Source organism: Bactrocera tryoni, unplaced genomic scaffold, assembly GCF_016617805.1.
Source record: "Bactrocera tryoni isolate S06 unplaced genomic scaffold, CSIRO_BtryS06_freeze2 scaffold_7, whole genome shotgun sequence".
NCBI lineage: Eukaryota > Metazoa > Arthropoda > Insecta > Diptera > Tephritidae > Bactrocera > Bactrocera tryoni.
In genome coordinates this window covers 6137331-6157674 of record NW_024396366.1, presented here as the reverse complement: position 1 = coordinate 6157674, position 20344 = coordinate 6137331, and the positions used below count along the sequence as shown (strand labels likewise).

Here is a 20344-nt window from a genome sequence, read left to right as displayed (position 1 = left end):
AGAATGGCAATCTATGTGGGACTCAGCGCCCAAAGGACGATGAACGCAGAGGTTGATTGCAAATGTGGAGAACTGGGTTAGCAGAAAGCATGGCGACGTTGATTTTTACTTGACGCAGCTATTAAGTGGTCATGGCTGTTTTAGGGAATACCTCCACAAATATGGCCATGATGAGGTAGAAATATGCTCATCTTGTGGCTATGGAAAAGAAAATGCCGAACATATCTTTTTTCATTGCCCAAAATATGAGGAGGATAGGACATTTTTAGAAACGGAAATTTCTGAAAGAATAATGCCAGATAACATAGTGCCACACATGCTGCGGTCAAAGCAGGTGTGGAACCATGTTAAGCACTGGGCCGCTAAGATTATTCAAGAGCAGCGAAGACTAGAAAGACTACGATATAGCGAGGCAAACAGACAAAACCAGTTCGAAAATCCCTGAGACGTTATAGTCAATAGGCTCAGCTTGCTCGGCGATGTAATACTTAATCGGTAGTTCCGCAGGGCTTTTCACCAAAGCTAAAAAAAAAAAACAACCCTATTCAACTCTTGGTATCCCATCCCGCATGTATTGTGGTCGATTGCGAGGTAGGCAGTCTATAGTTTCGTTTGCAGCTGCACGTAACGAGCTTGAAATGCCGTCCCATAGTTCCCTTATATCGTGTTGCTGACGAGTATAAGTCGAATAAAAAATCGTCCTCATGGTACAAGCTTTTCTTTTGCATTTTCCGAAAACCAATGGTTTCGGTTGCAGCTTGAAATGCCGTCTCACAGTTCCCTTATACCGAGTTGTTGACAAGTGCTCTCAGAGAGTAGGAGTGCAAGTCGAGTCGAAAATCATTCGGCGGTCTGTTGTGATTGCAGCTTGTCGACGTCGAGCTTTTCTTGTATTTGTTGACTTGCGTTTTTTGCTGCACGGTTCAAAAGGTTCATATAAGCATCTCACACAGACACATCTTCCTTCTTTTCCGTTGTGGCGTGGGCGCCAATCAGCAATATGTTGAAGAACTTCGCTTTGACGCGGATTGTGGCTAGACCTTCATCCAACGGGACGAATGACAGTACTCGGCAACGGAGTGTCTCTCCCACACCGAATTTGCGCCCCTTCATATGGTCACTGTAGTAAATGCCATAAGGACCTACTCGCCTCAGTCCTTGTCATGTCCATCACATTTCGTGGACGGCGGGGATGCCAGCCTTTACTCTAACGAGAACATCAACCAGCTGGGCAGCGGCACCTCCCATTAAGGGACCGGACATTCCAGATGCTGGCCCTTAAATCTTTATCCCTAATGCTTTTGCCATGGTCGTCATCAAAAGGGGGGTATCTTATCCGAGGTTATTTGTACTTTTTTATTAGGGGCATTTTTTACGTGACCCGTCCTAAACCCAGCGCACAATTCTGCCAAGGGTATGATACGATATCTCAATTTTTACTCAAGTTACAGCTAGCACAGACAGACGGACTGATAGACATCCGGATTTCAATTTTTTTCGCCATCCTGAGCATACGCTGTAGTAGCGTATTAGCGGAGTATAATAAACAACTAAAAACAACACAATGAAACTTATTACACCTGTTCCTTGACACCCCAACGAGGTTAGCATTGCCACGCTCACAAAATGCTTTAATCGAAAACTTATAAAGTGTTATAGCTAAGATCCAAATTAGAATAAATGTGATAAGTTTAATTAATTTATCTCATAAACCATATATGACCAAACTTGCTAAATAGGAATTCTTTTGGCAAATTTGAACAAATGGTCGCTTATATTTAGGTGCGAATTATTATATCTCATTTCTTAACCCCATATAATTCATTTCCTATAGGTACATTTTATAAATTGGGAGCAAATGACGTTATCGGAACAAAACTTCCCAGCAAGACGGAGGTAAAACATTCCACAAACACATTGAAACATTTCCAGCTGTTCATCAACACTGTTACATTTTTTTCAGTTTTTAATTGAATGGGAGAAAGCGTAAGTAAGAAAGATAAATCCTATCGACTTTTAAGCTCATCGAAATATTAGCATGTTAGAAGAGAAAAGGCGATACACAATTTTTCAAGAAGAAGAATTAATAACAGAAGCTGGGAAATGCGCAATTTTTTTGCTTAATTTTGGCGTTTCAACAAGTAAGGCGAATTTTTTAACTAAAACTTTCTTCAATGCAGATTAACAACTCGAGAAAGAATCGTAAATGTGTGCATTGATAATTTCTTCGGAGATTGCACCGTTGCCTGCGAATATAATCCGTGCTAAATTTTTATGAAGATGTCTTTGAAAATACACAAGTGTTCTATACAGAAATTGATTTCGATTGGCCTTTTGGGTCGTGATTAATTTTTTAGCCGTTCTATAAAATATAATTTTGTTTGGCATGCTTGGCTTAATAAACACTTCTATTATTGGTGTCGCACAACAAAACTTTTACAGGACCTTACGGTGGATGATGAAGCCTCACAGCTAAGCTCGCTGTTTTAAGATTCCAATTTAATGGAGAATGGTGTGGTAATGAACACCAAAATTCTCACGAATCTCCTGAAGAACCGAAAAAAATGATTGAAGAAAGTTTACTAAAAACGACTGGACATTGCTGGCCGGATATCACAAGTTATCTGTTTAAGGTTTGTGACGCTTAGTACACACATTAGTATAATAATAAAGTTAGACAAAAGAATCTTATTAAAATTACGAGATTAATTTTTTATAGTTGCAGCTGTTTGGTGGTTATACGCTTAATCATTTCTTTGCTTTATCACCTATGACATCGAGATGAAACAGTGAGTCGGGTTGGAAACAACTGTGCTGGTCACCAACTAACGAATTTTACTAATAAATTATTTTTTTCTTTAATACAGTTACCCGATGATTGTGTGATAAAGGTTTTGAGGCGCTATTCCAACTGCATTTAATAAAGTCCAATGAAAGACTGTTTCTTTATTTATTAATATTAAGTATACACATGTGATCATTATATTTAACAATGAACAAAGAGAGTTGTGTTTCTTTATATAGCATTCCTCGTAATGTGTTGTCGATGAGTGATTGGCTGTAGTGTTTTGTTGCCATGTGTATTGATAAAGACTTTGGAATGCTGTGGTTTTGTGTTAACTGTACTTGGTTGTACATGGATCTACAGCTTACTCTCTTGATTGATAAGATGTCGCATACCGGCATTAGTAAGGGCTTGATTGTAGTTTATGTATTTCATTCTTTAATATGTGATCTACATATAGAGTTTGTAAAATACATATTATATATACTTGTTCAGATAACACTAGTCAACAAATGTGTAACTTTTTTTTTGTCACATGAAAATTTATATCAAATATTGAATATACTAGGGCCACCAAATAATAATTTATTAATGAAAAAAAAATGTACACATCATGTTTTCTTGTGACATCAAAACATATTTATATTTTCGTAGGAAGTACAAAATTCAGCCACACTTACAGAATTATTTCCTAATATCTAATAGATACTTATGATTTTCTTGAATATTTGGTTTTCGGTAGGTCCCTTTTAAGTCTCCAATAATAGTCTGCTAGCATTCCTGGATTCAATTTCCCTTGATAACGCTCCTCCATTAAGGAGATGTCTTGATGGAACCTCTCACCTGGTTCGTCACTCATAGCATCCAAATTTGCCGGAAAGAAATCCAGATGAGAGTCCAGCATATGCATTTTCAAGGACATATTACACCCCAAAGCTTTAAATGATATCATAAGTTCATTTATTAAACCTTTGTAATTTTCCGCTTTATGGTTACCGAGAAAATTTTGAACAACATTCACAAAACATTTTCAGGCGAGTTTTTCCTGATCATTCAGATTTTCTTCAAAGCTCTTATCCTTCGTCAACTGCCGTATTTGTGGGCCTACAAATATTCCCTCTTTGATTTTCGCCTCGCTGAGTTTAGCAAATATCTCTTTTAGAAATAAAAATCCATCTCCATTTTTAGGCATAGCTTTTACAAAATTTTTTATCAGGCCAAGCTTTATGTGCAACGGTGGTAAAAGTATGTCATCAGAGTTCACTAGAGGATCATTTTTAACATTTTTATGGCCTGGAGTTAGTGATTCACGCTTGAGCCACACTTTCTTTGTATAGTGACTTTTTCTGTCTCTCTGTCCCATTCACAAATAAAACACCAAAATTTCGTATAACCAAGCTGTAGTCCAAGTAAAAGTGCAATGACTTTAAAATCACCACAAATTTTCCAAGCATGTTTACTGTATTCAATTTTTTTAAATATAAATCTCATATTTTCGTAAGTCTCTTTCATATTAGAACCATGAGCAATCGGCACTGAAGGAAGTTTATTTCCGTTATGCAGTAACACTGCTTTCAAACTAGTTGTTAAAGAGTCAATAAACAGTCGCCAGTGACTTGGATCATATTCCAAATTTAATAAATTCATCACAACAGGAACATTATTACAATAGACTAAATCACCTCCTTCAGAAAAGTAAGGTTTTATTTCATCGTCACGACGTCGAAAATAAGAAATCTTTGTACCACGAGAAAGTGAATTCCAGTCGTTTAATCTAGACCCCAAAAGCTCAGCCTGTTTTTAGACAGATTTAAATCACGTACTAAATCGTTTAAGTCACGTTGTGTCAATAAGTGCGGTTCTTTTGAAGTTGACGGTTCATAACTTGAGTCACTATCTTCAGATACCTTATTATGCTGACTGAGAACAAATTCCGGACTAGAATTCTCACTTTTTGATCGATTTGGAGGCATCGGCACAGGCAGTTCGGCACTATGTAGGATGGGTCTCTTGGCCGAAGACAAGTTTGGATACTGGATAGTGTGTTTGGATTTGGTAGTAATACCTTTTGTTTGATTCAAACAAAAATAACAATCACTTACATGATCCATTGGTTCCGTCCAAATCATTGGTATAGCAAATGACAAATGTCTAGGTTCTTGTTTAGCCCAACCTAAAAGGAGCCTCACATGTTACACAACATTTATGTGGAATCCAGGATTTGTCTTGATTCCTCACAGGAAAACCAAAATAGTCTAAATAGCACTGTTCAATTAGTGATGTGAAATTTCAACGCTGAGATGTAAAAGTTAATTCTCCACACACATAACAAAAATTGTCCGGGTTCTTCAAACACTTTCGTGGCATATTTACGATATAACTAAAATGTAATTTGGCTAACACAATAGTTACACAGTCGACAAAATGCAGTTATGTAAACAAAGAAACGTATTTGAGGTCAGAAATGAATATGTAGCGGTCACAAGAATATATATATTATTAATGAGGGTACACCAACATAAATAAAAATCATAACAAAGTTCATGTGACAAAAACAGTGTTTACCAGTGTAATTATTATTATTATGTTCTAATTGGATGTTCTTCGAAAGCGATTATAAATTTATTTAATTTTTGAACATTATCAAATTGATATTTGGATTGGGACTGGGTATTTCTAATACATGCAATTTTTCATATCCTTGTAATTCAATAAATTCTTTGATCCTGATTATGATAGTATTCTGAATCTCTACTGAAATGTTGAACTGTACTAAGTTAGTTCCTTTCATAGTTTTGTTATTGACTTTGTGTTTTCCATCAATTACAATATTCCCATGACTTAAATCTATTACGGGGTAATTCTTTTCCTGGATTATGTTACAATGAGCTTGGTTTAAAATATAGGGATAGTTCAATTGTCTTTATCCTTTTGTTTACATATATATTTGCAAATTATTGTTACAGTATGATACTGGGGTATAAGTATTTTTACATCTTTTATTTACTTCATATAATTGAAGTTTTCCTTGTTTAGACATTAGTGGAGTGATTTTAAATGTTTGAGAAATTTTATAGTATTTATTATTGGATTTTTGTATACTACTATAAACTATAAAGGTATCGGGTAATCTTAGTATATGAATTTTTGCATGTTGTAGGATATTTATAACTGGTACATTTTGTTCAGTTTTAATTATTATTTTTCTTTCTTCTATATTAATTGCAACAGAGTAAAAATCTCCGTTGTTAGCAAAGTTTATTATAGTGGTCAAATCTAATAGTTCCTCATGAATTTCTTGGATCAATGTCTGATGTTTTAATGCTTTAATATTAAATCTTTGTAAATTAATATTTTTTATTAAATAGTTTAAAGTTATTTTAATTTCAATTAGATCATCATGATCGGTACTCCAGTAATAATTTTAATACTGAGGCTAAAATATCTATTGACCTTCTACGGCGGTCGTTGTTTAGCAACTGATTTCTAAGGAACTTTATGCGGTTTAGTAATGTTTCGTCAGTTACGTCTTGATGAATTTGTGTTTCTAAAGTTTCTTGTATTTCGTATTGTTGTTAGGTTAGTCATGTGAAACAGGTACTCTCCTTTTCGGTATACGTATTTCGGATCTATTTTTGTCAGTAAGTATTTCTTGTCATGCAGGCTCGCTATTATTATCTGAGCTGTCATTACGAACATTAGGTTTAGTATCAGGATTGTCTGGGTGTACATTAGAGTGATTCAAAAATTTTTTTTTTTTTTAATCACTCTAGTGTACATTGCTTCGTAGATTATCTTTATGTACAATTCTCCCCTTCGTTGTTAAAATTGTGTCCTCACAATTCTCCTTGGTTGTCTGTTTAATGTAGCGGCATGTAAATTTTTTGCGACGATTTTGTTTCTCGCATACTTCTTCACCTGGAGTGTACATTTCATTTTGTAGTTTTTTATTGTGGTATGCTAAAATGCGTTCTTGTTTTTCTTTTAATATGTCCTTGATTTCACTAAATTTATTTCATTCAAAAAATATGTCCACATGCTTAAATTCTTTTACTGAATATTTGAATATTTCTTCATCCGTGATTTCTAAAATTGTAGAATTCAACTGCTCGACTTGAGCGTTTGATGTCGAATGACTGGGTTCAGTTATGGTCATTGCATAAACCTACAAGTAACCAATCCTTCATTTTTCACTAACACATACGCAAAAATCTACTACAAATTAGTCATTTGGTACGGGTTGCCCCTAAATATTCTACTACAAATTAGGCACTTGGTTCGGGTTGCCCCCAAATATTCTGCTACTAATTAGTCACTTGGTACGGGTTGCCCCCAAATATTCTACTACTAAAACGTTCAATTGCCTCAAATCTGCTATAGTGTGTTGCCGTGTGAGGTTTTAAAATTTATAACTTTAACAATATTTTTATAAAATATTCAAATATTTTTCGATTATTTAAATTCCTAAATATTAAATTTAATCAGTTTTGTCCAAAATATTAATTATTTTATCAATATATTATTAAATGTTTCCAATTTTATAAAAAAATGTTCATATAATATTTGTGTAAAAACTATGTATTTCGTGCAGCCGTGTAATGTGTCAAATCATTTCAACGGACATTTTTTTAAGCTTAAGAAGCTCAGGAAAATGTAAATAGTGATTTTAAATTTGTTTTTAGTGAAAATTAAATCATCGATCAAAGAGATATTCAGCGTATGTATGTAAGTATAGTAACGTTAATTAATTAAATTTGTTAATATTTGTTGTTTGATTTTGTATAGGATGCCTTGCAGAAAGAAAAATAATATAATTAAGTACATAATATTATCGTATGTATATAAATATGTACATAATATTATCGTAAGTAAATAAATATGTAAAGTTAGTGCAAATTAGTGAACAAGAAGTGAATAGGGTCGTCCTAAATCGTGGTTTTATAAAAAAAGTGAAGTTTTAAAATCGTGTTGTTAAATGTTAAAAAATTAATTCGATAGTATTTGTTTATAGTGTAGTATGTCAAAGTGTATTCAACAAAGTGAACTAATTATTTGGCTTACGCTTATTTGACAATAAAATAGTAAACAATTCATGTATTTGTTTATATTAACCCGCGTGTTTTTATTTTTTCGATCTCGAACAATATGAAGCCACTTGCTTTACATACATATGTATATATGATAAATATAAACGTAATAGAAATAGAGACAACCAATTTATTTGTTCTCAACGTTATAATGAATTCATATTTATTTTACAAACATGCGTGTATAAATACTACTACTATTTTATTGTAACTATATATATACGTCATAACTAGTACCCCGCCAAACTATTAGAAACTGTATGCAGATGTTTAACCGACTCTTTAAATTATAATAGTTATTATAATTCTTTCATATAGTTCATTCAAAAGCATAAATCATATAAATCAAAGATTAAATTAATAGTTTTGTTTCTAATATTGTATTGTCGTTGTGATATTTTTGATGCAACTGTTTATTTTTAAATTGTTAGTTTACTAGTTTAGTTAATGTACGTATTTTTTGTTTAATTTCAACTAGGCGGCACGAATGGATCAAGCTGTTGGACGTAACAAATCCGACGGCTAAATATTTATTTGCGTGCCAAAGACATTTCTCTTTAAAGATGAGGAAGGGACGGCTTATCTCCAGATCAGCTAGAGTAGATAAGGCAATAGGTTGTAGTGGACAAGTAGGTAGTGTATTTGACCAACACGAACAAGACATTATAGAATTAGGTAGTGCAGATTTTAACCCGATGCATCTTAGCTCTTCTCCAATTAGAACTGTCTCGACTTCAAACACTAATATGTTTGAAGTTGAGACTTTGGGTAAATCCCTTCAACCCCTATATAATGAAGATCATACATATTCTTCCTCTTTAGGTAACTCTCAAATAGTTAACACTTGGGCAAATAGTAGGCAAACGCAAGCAGATGAATATTTAACAGAAGGGACACCTAGAAAAAGAATGTATCGGGAGAAGTTAGACAAAAAATCGCAGGAAATAAAATTTTTACGCAATAAGGTGAGAGCTTTAGAGAATAAAATAGAAATTTTAGAAAATAATAAAAATTTGTCTATAGTAGGGCAGGAAGAAAATAGATAAATTTCAGAGCTATGCGGCAAACTTCCTTCACATCTTGCGATATGTGTGAGAAATTGTTTAAAAAATGCACCCCGTACTTCGAAGCGTTATAGATATGATAGGGAATTAAAAACATTAGCTCTGGATGTAAAATTTTTATCACCTATTGCGTTCAGGTATTTACAGCCCATTTTTAATTGGCCATCGCAAGTGACCCTCGAAGAATTTGTTCAGGGTTGGCCACGTATCGCTGGCTGCAATTTTAGCAGCATTAAAGCCCTGGAATTGAGAAGCCGTGGTTTCACTGACGCACAGAGATATGTTTCGATATGCTGTGACGAAATGTCTCTGAAAATTCACCTTCAGTATGAGAGAAATAGGGACTGGATTATTGGGTTGGAGGATTACGGTGATGAAAATCGTACCTCTCGAGGAGCTTCTAGTGTTTTAACACTTTTCGTTCAAGGTATTGGTGGAGAAACTTGGACCCACCTTTAGCATATTTTTTTGTGCACAAAGCTTGCAAAGGAGATATTATGAAAAAAAATATATTCGAAGCCATAGGTCAACTCCAGGGTATTGGATTGCGTCCCTGCCAAATAGTTAGCAACCAATGGTCAAATTTTGTTAATTTTGCTAGGTTATAAGGAGTATGTAAAGAAAGGCCCTATTTCGAAGTGAATGACTCGGAAGTCATTTACTTCTTTGATTCTCCTCACATTTTAAAAAGTACACGAAACTGCTTAGAAAATAAAAAAAAAATAAAGTAGTTGTAAATGGGCGCCCAGTGAGATGTGATAATAACTCCGCAGCGTTTCTCATCTCTTTTCAGACAAGCCTGGGGTATAGGATATATTCGTTGTGTAGAACTCTTGCCAGTTGACCAGTGTGAGTCATTTTCTAATAGCTCCCTCAAAAGCGCCTGCAACGACGCTTTGGTTCAAAATACCTCTTGGCAAACTTTTCAAATTCCAATTCTACCTCATTTCAAAATATACAAATCGAGGTAAATGTGGACGTAGATAGGATATAGGACCCTTCTTTCCACCACTATTCCTTTGATAGGGTTTTTAATAAGTATTTCGCTGTGGGTGATTTAGAATATTTTGTAAATATTATTTATTACTTAGTAGATTGTTTTGAATATAACTGTTGTTGTTCCTGAATTGTACCTGATTTTTTATATTTATTTTAGTTTCTGCTTAATAATTACAAGTTGATTGTTTTGACTTGTATTGTTAATGTATACATACAATGGAATCTGATTTTTTTTATATTTATTTTGGCTTTTGTTTAAAGAGTTTCCAGTTGATTGTTTTGACATATATTGTTAATGTTATATTTTTAATGTAATTAATATTCATGAATTGTACCTGATTTTATATATTTATTTTTGTCTAGTCATATTTTTTATAATAAGTAGATTGATTTAAAACTGTATATATAAAAAGGGTGAAAATAGGCCTCCTGGGGAACCGAACACCCAAAAAAGATCGATAGCGCGCCTACATTGCAACCTCTGAGGTGGTTCTTGAAAGTTTTCATTAATGTTTTCCGTTACAAATACTTTTTCACAAAAAGTTGATCTACTACATTTCTCTGTATGCTATATACATATGTAGTTTTTCGTACAGTGCTTTTGACGCTATGCTTTTAAATATTGACTCATTGTCACTCATGAGTTGAGTTAAAAATGAGTAAACATAAGTGAGAACTTCTTCTAGTATTTTGTGGAATTCTCTTTTATTATCTAGTTTTCGGTGACTTTATTCAGTTTCTGAATTTTTCTTTTTGATTTTTTTGCCTCATCGGTTCCTTTCTTTGAGACTGTCCAAATAGGGGAATTATATGGGCTTTTGCTAGTATTATTTTATTTTTTATTATTTATTAATTCCCTCTTCTACGAATCCTCTCTCAGTCTGTGGATAGGGATATTGTCTTACCCATACCGGTTCCTTTGTTTCGGTCCTAATTTTTGTTTCTATGGTTGTAACATATGGTAATAGTTCATTATTATGATTATTTTGCATTAGAGTTTTAATATCTTCATATTCTTGTTTTCTTACAGTGTAGATTAGGTTTTATTTGGAAGAAGCTAATGGAGTAGTCGAAAATGTTGATATCTGCTTACATTTAGTTTAATCCTTAAATGCCTATTATGAAATTATAATCCTAGAGTTTATCTAGCTCCAAGATATCCATATCAAACCCTAATTAATTGATCTCTTTTTTAAGGGTAATTATTGCATTCCCATGCAAAGTTTTTGTGTTTAATTGTTTGGATAATTTAATTTTCTTAGCATATGGATACTTAGTACTTACATAATTTTCTTTAAACCCTGTCTCTATTAATAAATATACTGGATTGCCATCCGGTTCCTGACGGCTGTGTTCATTAGTTAATGGTTCATTGTAGAGGGAATCATTATTGCACTTGTGTCTGGTGATTTAGTTCAGTTTCCTGTCTTTCAATCGTTGCTGGATAAAATTAATCTTCTCGATTTCGTTTCCTAAAATGGTTTAAGGGATTTCGGAAAATATTGAATCGTTGTTCTTGCTGTTGGAGTTGTTGACCTTGCTTGCCGTTGTTTATTGTTGCTTGTTGAACATATTCCTTGTAGGTTGATGAATCCTTGATGAGTACTATAGGAACTGGTCTTGCGCGTCGTGTTGCATTGTACGTACTATGGTATACGTATGCTTCCATTATGTTTTTACATCCTCTGGAGTATTGAGTATTCTTTGCTGCTATGCTTCTAAGTCCTGCTATAAAGTATTTGTCACCCTGAACAGACTGAAAAGAGATTTGGTAACAAATGTACACATGTCATTCTGTTAACCAAAACATAATAAACAAAGTACACATATAAGGGTAACTTAGAACAAGACAACATGCCATATTTGCAATTGGTTAGAGCGAAAACATCTTTTTTCCCACTCTCTAAACAAAATAAACAAATAGTTTAACGTATGCAAAAGTGAACAATAAAAACTCGTTTTCACGTTTGATAACAGATACCCGTCTTGCAGGGTTCATTACGATACAAAAGTGTATTAAAGGTATTTCACTTGCAAATATATGAGAAATTTGGCAAATATTTTTTTAAATATTTTATATCAAAAAAATATATATTTTAATACCTTTCGCGAAAAGATTTGAGGAGTAAGTTTTTTGTTATGCAACTGAGATCTGAAAGTAAGGCTGACTTCGAAAACGTCAATTGCTTTGCATACGAACAAAGTTCGAAGTTCGATAAAGCATCCGCAGTATTTATTACATTACAACATATTTTGAAACGCATTAACTCGGTAGTCGATGCGCAGTGATACATAAAATCGTGCATCACTAAGACACTTGATGCTTTTCAAAGTTTGAACGCAATAGTTTTCCAGAACCCCGAATTTTTAGGCACCTTTTCTTCCAATGTGCTTTTTGACATTATTATATTTGAAATTATTTAAAATGCACACTTTTTATATTTTGATTTAAATATTTTACGAAAAATTTGAATGTTATTTGTGCATTTATTTTCAGAGAAACGCAAAACAACGTTTATAATTGCACTCTTGACTTTATTTTTATCCATTGTGATATTTTTACGCTCGTTGAATTTAAATTTCTAAAACAGCTGTTTGCGAAAATAAACTTTGCAGTAAAAGTGTTGTAAAACGTCAAAATATACAATGCATAGTAATACGATGTTATTTGACGATGCATGCAGATGATGTATAAATACTGTAGTAAAACCGCATTAAAACTTTGCAGTAGTACGTTTTCGAAGTTAGCCTAATACTCATCGCACAAATATAACTTAGCGTAAGAGTACTATATACAGAGAACGTAAACTATAGAGAAGGTCCAACTACGGACAAGCGTGTGAACTATCAAAAGCTAACAAATGCGATGAGCGTGTTTCCCCACAGCTAGCTCTAAAGGAGAAATTTTAACAGTGGCGCGTGAACAGAGCTGAACATTCAATGAAAATTATGCTCAAAAGTATGCATTGCAATTACAGACGTATGTTGGTATTTTCCTCTAACATATATTTTTATACATTTACATGCAATCATATTAATTTATATGATTACCCAGCAAAACTTGCGTGACCGAAACTCCAATACATTTACACAATTTTTATTTGTCACTAAAACTTCCTCACAAATCTTTGAAATGAGTAAGAAGTCAATATTGTGTCTTTTGTTTGTTTTATATTATAAGCTCTTCACTCAACAGATGTTAAGCAAAAATAAAACAAAAGAAGACAAACAAATTTTTTAGCTGTCACCGCTTATTGAAAACGATGGATGTGAAAGCGTACAGCATGATACCGTGAGTTTGACGTTTGCCTGTTCGTTGTGACAAATTGAATTCGAAGAAAAAAAGAATTCGGTTACAAACGCGTCGATAGTTGAGAATTGTGCAGATTTGTGTTTGTGCATATTTATTATATTTAAAATAAATATTTAAACCTACGGATATTATAATTGTGTTTCTTTAACTTTTGTGAATATTTTGTGTCTTCAAGATAATATTTTGAAAAAGGGTGAGTAAAACAAACACTAATTCAATATGAAAAAATATACATTTAGTGCATATATGTATGAGCCGGGAAAAAAAGGCTTTTAATCTTAGTGCATCTAAATTTATGAAAATTTGTGAAAAAAAATGTAAATTATTGTAGCCCGGTCGTATTTTAATATATTTTGTTAAGTTATTTAAAATGAATTTTGATGCTGCCAAATTTTTATTTCTTAATCAGATGGATTCACCAGCGCTTTTTGATGACACCTATTTGGAGGAATGCCCGACAACTTCTTCGACTCCCGTAAAAGGTTAATGTAAAATCGTCATTTTGGTTTTCAATTTATTTTTACGCATTTGTTATTGTAGAACAATTCACATTTAAACGGAAGAAATTCAACATTTCTGGTTGCTACAACCCAGAGGCAAGCTTCTCAAAATAACAAGGAAAGAATTTGGCTGTGGAAGGAAATGGTAATCCAATATATTGTTAAAATGCATAGAAGTATATTTATATATTATTTTTTGTATCTATATAAGAATTTATAGAAATAATTTTTATATTATTAAAAAAAAATGTCAAAAGATGAAGGAAATGAATTTAATGTAAATTTAAATAAAATTATTTTATTATTAAAATTAATAAAAAAATATATTTTATAAAAAAAAAATCTTTATATTTTTGAGTTTCGAACCTTAGGTTGAAGGAATGACAAGGGAGTGGTTTACCCACTAGGCTATTACAGAATGCACCGTCACGCTTTCCTGAGAGCAGTTTTGTTGAATTATCCCAAATTTAATGAAAGTGTGAGAAAGAAGGTAGTAGTAGTTTTATTACAGCAGAAAATATGTGAGCGAGAAGGTGATACAAGATCACATGTATACAAAAGTTTTGGGAGCTTTTTTGATTCGCCCTTAAGAACATGATAGGGAAAAGTGACAATTAAACCGGCACTCGTTACCGGCATGTCACTAGGTAACCTGACTGTTTTAACTGGGTTACCATTTGGCGTATTTTTATGAATACATGCAAAACGGATAACACTCCAATTAAAATATGAATTTCAAATTTTCGATCAAAATGCATATAGGAATTTTAAATTAAATTGGTAAACACAAATCATAAATTTACACTTTAGAAACCCAGATCAGATAACATTAAACACACACACAAGTATTGAATTGTACACTTAAAAACAATCCCATGTAGATAAAGAGCTCGGCCAAAATTAAAACGTGTTGATTAATAAAACAGGCAATATATAAAGAAGGCCTGTTCAAAATACAGGCAAATCAAAAAAAAAATTGTAAAACGTTCAACTGCCACATTCTGGCATCAAGAATATTAGCTGAGCATTTAAGTTCTGTCGAAGAATGGCTAGCGAACTGGCGTATAAATGTGAATGAACAGAAGTGTAAGCATGTTACATTTTCGCTTAGACCAGAAATGTGGCCGGCAGTAAAAATAAACAATATTTTAATGCCCCAAGTGAACGAAGTAACATATCTTGGTATTCACTTAGATAGAAGGCTTACTTGGAGAAAACACATCTCTAGTAAAATTACATATATGAAGATTAGAGCTGCAAATTTAAATTGGCTTTTAAATAAAAACTCCAAATTAGCCTAGACAATAATGTGCTTTTATATAATGCGGTCATAAAGCCGATTTGGATGTATAGCATTCAACTGTGGGGTACGACCTGTGCAACTAATATTGATATAATACAAAGGTTCCGATCGAAAATGCTTAGAACAATTACGTGTACACCGTGGTACATGCGTAACTAAAATATCCTTAAAGACCATTGCATTCCTATGGTAAAGAAAGAATTAGGAGATAGCAGAATTTAATATATATCTAAACTCCGAGATCACCCAAACCCTTTGGCCAATGCTTTGGTACATTCCTGCGATCAAACACGCATTAAAAGAAGAGATATCCCCGCGTACTAAGGAGTAACGTATCACCAAAACAGCTCAATCACTTGCTTGAGCCTGTCTAGTTTTTAAATAGATTTAAGATTTTATAACTTATTGTTAGGCTTAAAAAAAAGATCCAATAAATAAAATAATATTGAAAACAAGTTTTTCAAAATGGTTGGAATCTGGAATATTCATGTTTTTCGCGTGTTATATGTGGCATGTTCAAAGGCTGAAGACCATCTGCGTTCTTTATTATTGCGTCTGATAATTGAACAGAAAATGTCGTGTCTGACAAGGTACTTGACTGTACGACATCTTCATTAGAATACATGAACAATAATGAATCACTAAAATACTTAAATAATTTAAATTTTATTTCCTATAAAAAGGACTTAATAAAATCCAAAACCTGCTAATTTCCTGCATCTATGTCTAAGTTCGCCGGGTCCTTTAGTTTATAATAATAATTTCATCTAATGTATTCATAGGTATTTTATGAATACATTAGATGAAAAAAGTTTCCATCACTTAGTATTATTAATATTTAAACTGTTGTATATATAGTACATAAATACAAATCAAGTTAACAATGAATATATAAAAAACTATTTGACTAGCATAGAAAAAAGAAGTTTTGCTAGTTTAAACGTCATTATATGGAGCTGTAAGCAAAACAGCAAAATTATGTTTTCTTCTTCTTATTTACTGGCATAGGCACCGCTTACGCGGTTATAGAAGAGTTTACAACAGCGCAACAATCGTTCATCCTTCCCGCTGTTTGGCGTCAATTTGAGATTCCAAATGTCATCAGGTCCTTCTTCACATAGACTCACTTCTCAATTGCCTACTCAGTCCGAAATATTACCTCTTGGAAAGAGCTATTCTGCGTTGGATTTCGAGGCTGAAGTTGTTGTTAGTAGACGCAATTATCTACAACCTAGAAGTTATTACTGTCAATAGTGACGTGTGAGCCTAGTCGCGAGTGCGACGACTGTTTGTTTGATGACAGGAGATATTTCGTCTTGCCCTCTTTCACTGTCAGACCCATTTGCTTCGATTCCTTATCCAGTCTAGAGAAAGCAGAACCAACGGGGTGGCTGTTGAGGCCAATCAGAGGTTGAGGTCTTTTCGAAGATCTTTTTTGTGGATTGGGCAGAGCACACTCAAATTCAAATCATCGGGCATGCTTTCGTCCGACCATATTGTACAAAGAAGCTGATGCTCCTCACTTATACTTCGCCGCCAAATTTGAATAGCTCGGTTTTTTTTGTTTTTCGGACGGGTAACTGCTATTCGAACTTTTTCATGGTCGGGTAATGGAACGTCTGTCCTGGAAAAACAGTCAATCACATAGAAAACAAATAGTAATATGTTTTTATAAATTTGTATGCATATTTGTGTATAATCACATTTATTTGTTTTGAAGTGGTATAAGCTTTAACACGCAAAGTCTTAACTATCCTCTTTTTATGTAACTTTTACGATTAAAGGCGGCCTGGAATAAATGTTTGTAAAATAATTTTTGTGTACTATTTCACCAGAACTTTGCGAGAAGAGCAGCGAAGACTGTTCCATTTGGCTGCCACTTGCGATCGCGGCATATTCAATATCTCTGCCACTTCAAGTCATTGAGCCTCTCGTAGGGTTCTGTCCCCACATTCTTTGAAAAGGAAGTTCCATTTTTCTTCTCTGGATTTAGCTTCTTGAATTAGCCGGTCCATTTCCGCTGTCCACTTTTTTCGCAATCGCTTTTTTGGGGCTGGACACGTAAAGTCTGCTAATAAGAGTTCCTCAATATTTGAAACAGCAAAAATAAATATTTTCCTGAAAATATAATAAAAATCTTACCTCGAAATTGTTAAAAAACGTTTTGAAAATACTTTATTCTTTTTAGCAGCTGTTCGCGCGGCAAACGATAGAAAATTTCCAACATTTGAATGCCAAAATTTGCACATATCGAGGTTTGATTGTTTTTGTTTAGCTGTAATTTTATATGACCGTGCATTGTCAAATATGCCAGTAAATGTAAGGAACCTTTGTTTTGACCAAAACTTAACTAACAGATGGCTGCTAACCAGACATTGAGAAAACGACCCTAAACCTATTAATTGTAGTAGTTATTTATACTTTCATCATAAGTAATATATTGCCGTCTGCTGGACGGTTTTAAGAAGAGGCTAATAACAGTATTGATTTGTTAAAAAACTTTTGTTATTTTAAAACGTTTGCCACGAGGTAATAATTACCAAAATGATCTGCCATTAATTTGTGGTGTTGCTTTCGTTGTACTCCTTAATATGACTACAACAAAGCTACCGTTGTTAAAATACTGCGGAAACTCTTCTAATTTTCGTATAACTATACTAAAATGAAAATAACAAAATACTTCAAACTGTGCCCTATTGTGCGAGTCCCTCTCTTATACAGACTCCCATAGGACCAGCACCCTGTTAATAATCATAAACCATTTTTTGACAATGGCTTTTCGGAGCTGCACCACTGAATCAGATTTGACTCCGTAGACCTGTCGAGCTAAATTACTCAACAAAAAGATTCAGATCCCTCCAAAACAGTAATAATAAACAAAATATCGAAACATAATTTCAATTTCAATTTAGCCACCAAAATTACAGTATCTTGAATTAAATTTCTCCCTGTGGGTTTATAATTTGTTTAAAGCTTAGGAGGTTATATATTAGCAGATAAGGCTTGCTTTTTTAGCTCTCTTCTCTTTGTTGACTCCCCCACAGAAGTCAGCGAAACTCTCAACGCACACGTAGGCTCCATAAGTGACAGGGCAAATATGGTTGATTCCAGGGGACACCAAGGGGAAGGGGAGGACCAAGCCTATAAACTTTACCTCACTTGTCATGTTTATTTTCTTGCCTTTCAGATTTATTGTTCTTAGTGACAGAAGAGTACTTCTTCTGGTGAAAGTGACCATGTTCATTTTTGCCTGGTCGAGATTTAATTCCATTTTACATCTTTTTCTAGACCACAACTGCTTTGAACAATGTGAGAATCACGGAAAGTCAAAGATTTTGTTTTGCCACATAATAAACATAAAGAAAAGATGATCTTAAGCAGATTTTGATATTAAATCTAAGTAATTAGATATACATATACATTTACAATATGTTAAAATAGTTGTGTACGTTTACGACTCTGATTCTATTTTTCTATTAAAATAGCACACCAATTCCTAATCGATTTTTTATCCAGAACTTTTTTATATTCCTGGAACCAGTTGCTACAGAGTAGTATTTTATTCACTTAACAGTTATAATTTCCAAATTATCAGTTATACGTATCGCCTAAAACCAATCGAGATAGATATAGGGTTATGGATATAAAAGATTAGGATGACGAGAAAAGTTGAAATCCGGGTGACTATCTGTCTGTCTGTCCGTCCGTCCGTGCAAGCTATAACTTGATGAAATTTGGTATGAAGGTTTCTTGGTACAAAAAAAATTACAAGTTCGTATATGGGCATAAACGGGTCATTGCAACTCCCACAAATCGGCATTAACCGAAAACCTATAAAGTGCCATAACTAAGCAGTTAATTAAGGCACCTGTTGATAAAAAATCTTGAAAAAGTAGGTGTGGCCCAGCACTGTAATGAGTTTAATGTACGTATCTCCAAAACTACTAAAGCTACATCAACCAAATTTGCTCAGCGCAAATACTATAAGAACGAAGGACATTTTGAGACACGTAGTACTATTTTAGACGAGTGAACAGGCATTCCCGTTACAATTTTAGTGGACACAGGATCCACTAATAATTATACTAGCAATATGAAATCGGTAAGTCTTTACCAATCAACTATTTCAAAACAAAAACTTTATATGGATTTTCAGTCATTAATTCCAAAAAATTTATTGAGATAAATGACTATGATATGGCATATTATAAAATAGTCAAACTGAATTTGACATACTATTAAGAGAATAAGAACTTAGAACTCTTAAGGCAGAAGAGAATTTATTTGATTATAGTTTAAACTAACAGAAGGAAGTGATCCATGATGTAGAACTAACAATAAATTTTACTCAATAATCCTCAATACGAAGATCCTCACAGGATCCAATATGGACAAAATATTACCTATATCCTTTTGCGGATAATGAGTTTGTGAATGAAGAAATTAGGGAGTGGCTAAAATAGGAACTAAAAAGGACGATCTCAACAATCTTGATACCATTCATCCATCACTTTTAGATTTTGGTTGAAGCGTTCTCTCTGTTCCCTACTATAATTTCCAAATTATCCGAAAATACATCCAGATGATTACGGAGATAGTCTTACTCAATATTGAAATTTGTTCATTGAGTTTGACTGTTTCTTCTTCTTCTTAATTGGCGTAGACACCGCTTACGCGATTATAGCCGAGTTAAAAACAGCGCGCCAGTCGTTTCTTCTTTTCGCTGCGTGGCGCCAATTGGATATTCCAAGCGAAGCCAGGTCCTTCTCCACATGGTCCTTCCAACGGAGTGGAGATTTTACTCTTCCTCTGCTTCCCCCGGCGGGTACTGCGTCGGATACTTTCAGAGCTGGAGTGTTTTCATCCATCCGGACAACATGACCTAGCCAGCGTAGCCGCTGTCTTTTAATTCGCTGAACTATGTCAATGTCGTCATATATCTCGTACAGCTCATCGTTCCATCGGATGCGATATTCGCCGTGGCCAATGCGCAAAGGACCATAAATCTTTCGCAGAATTTTTCTCTCGAAAACTCGTAACGTCGACTCATCGGTTGCTGTCATCGCCAAAGCCTCTGCACCATATAGCAGGACGGGAATTATGAGTGACTTATAGAGTTTAGCTTTTGTTCGTCGAGAGAGGACTTTACTTTTCAATTGCCTACTCAGTCCGAAGTAGCACCTGTTGGCAAGAGCAATCCTGCGTTGGATTTCCAGGCTGACATTATTAGTGGTGTTATTTCCCATTTTTTTCATAATTTGGAACTTAATAGAAATTTTCGACTATCAATACA

At 33.8% G+C, this 20344-nt stretch overlaps 2 long non-coding RNA genes across 2 annotated transcripts; one reads left to right on the top strand and one right to left on the bottom strand.

Moving 5' to 3' along the window:
* Positions 1-2080: 2080 nt before the first annotated feature.
* LOC120781637 lies at positions 2081-3100 on the top strand. Its single transcript, XR_005706112.1, has 3 exons — positions 2081-2633; positions 2720-2789; positions 2868-3100. It is a non-coding gene; the product is annotated as an uncharacterized LOC120781637 (long non-coding RNA).
* Positions 3101-7880: 4780 nt separating this feature from the next.
* LOC120781668 lies at positions 7881-12116 on the bottom strand. Its single transcript, XR_005706122.1, has 2 exons — positions 12039-12116; positions 7881-11691 (listed from the first exon to the last, which is right to left on the bottom strand). It is a non-coding gene; the product is annotated as an uncharacterized LOC120781668 (long non-coding RNA).
* Between the last annotated feature and the right edge of the window lie 8228 nt (positions 12117-20344).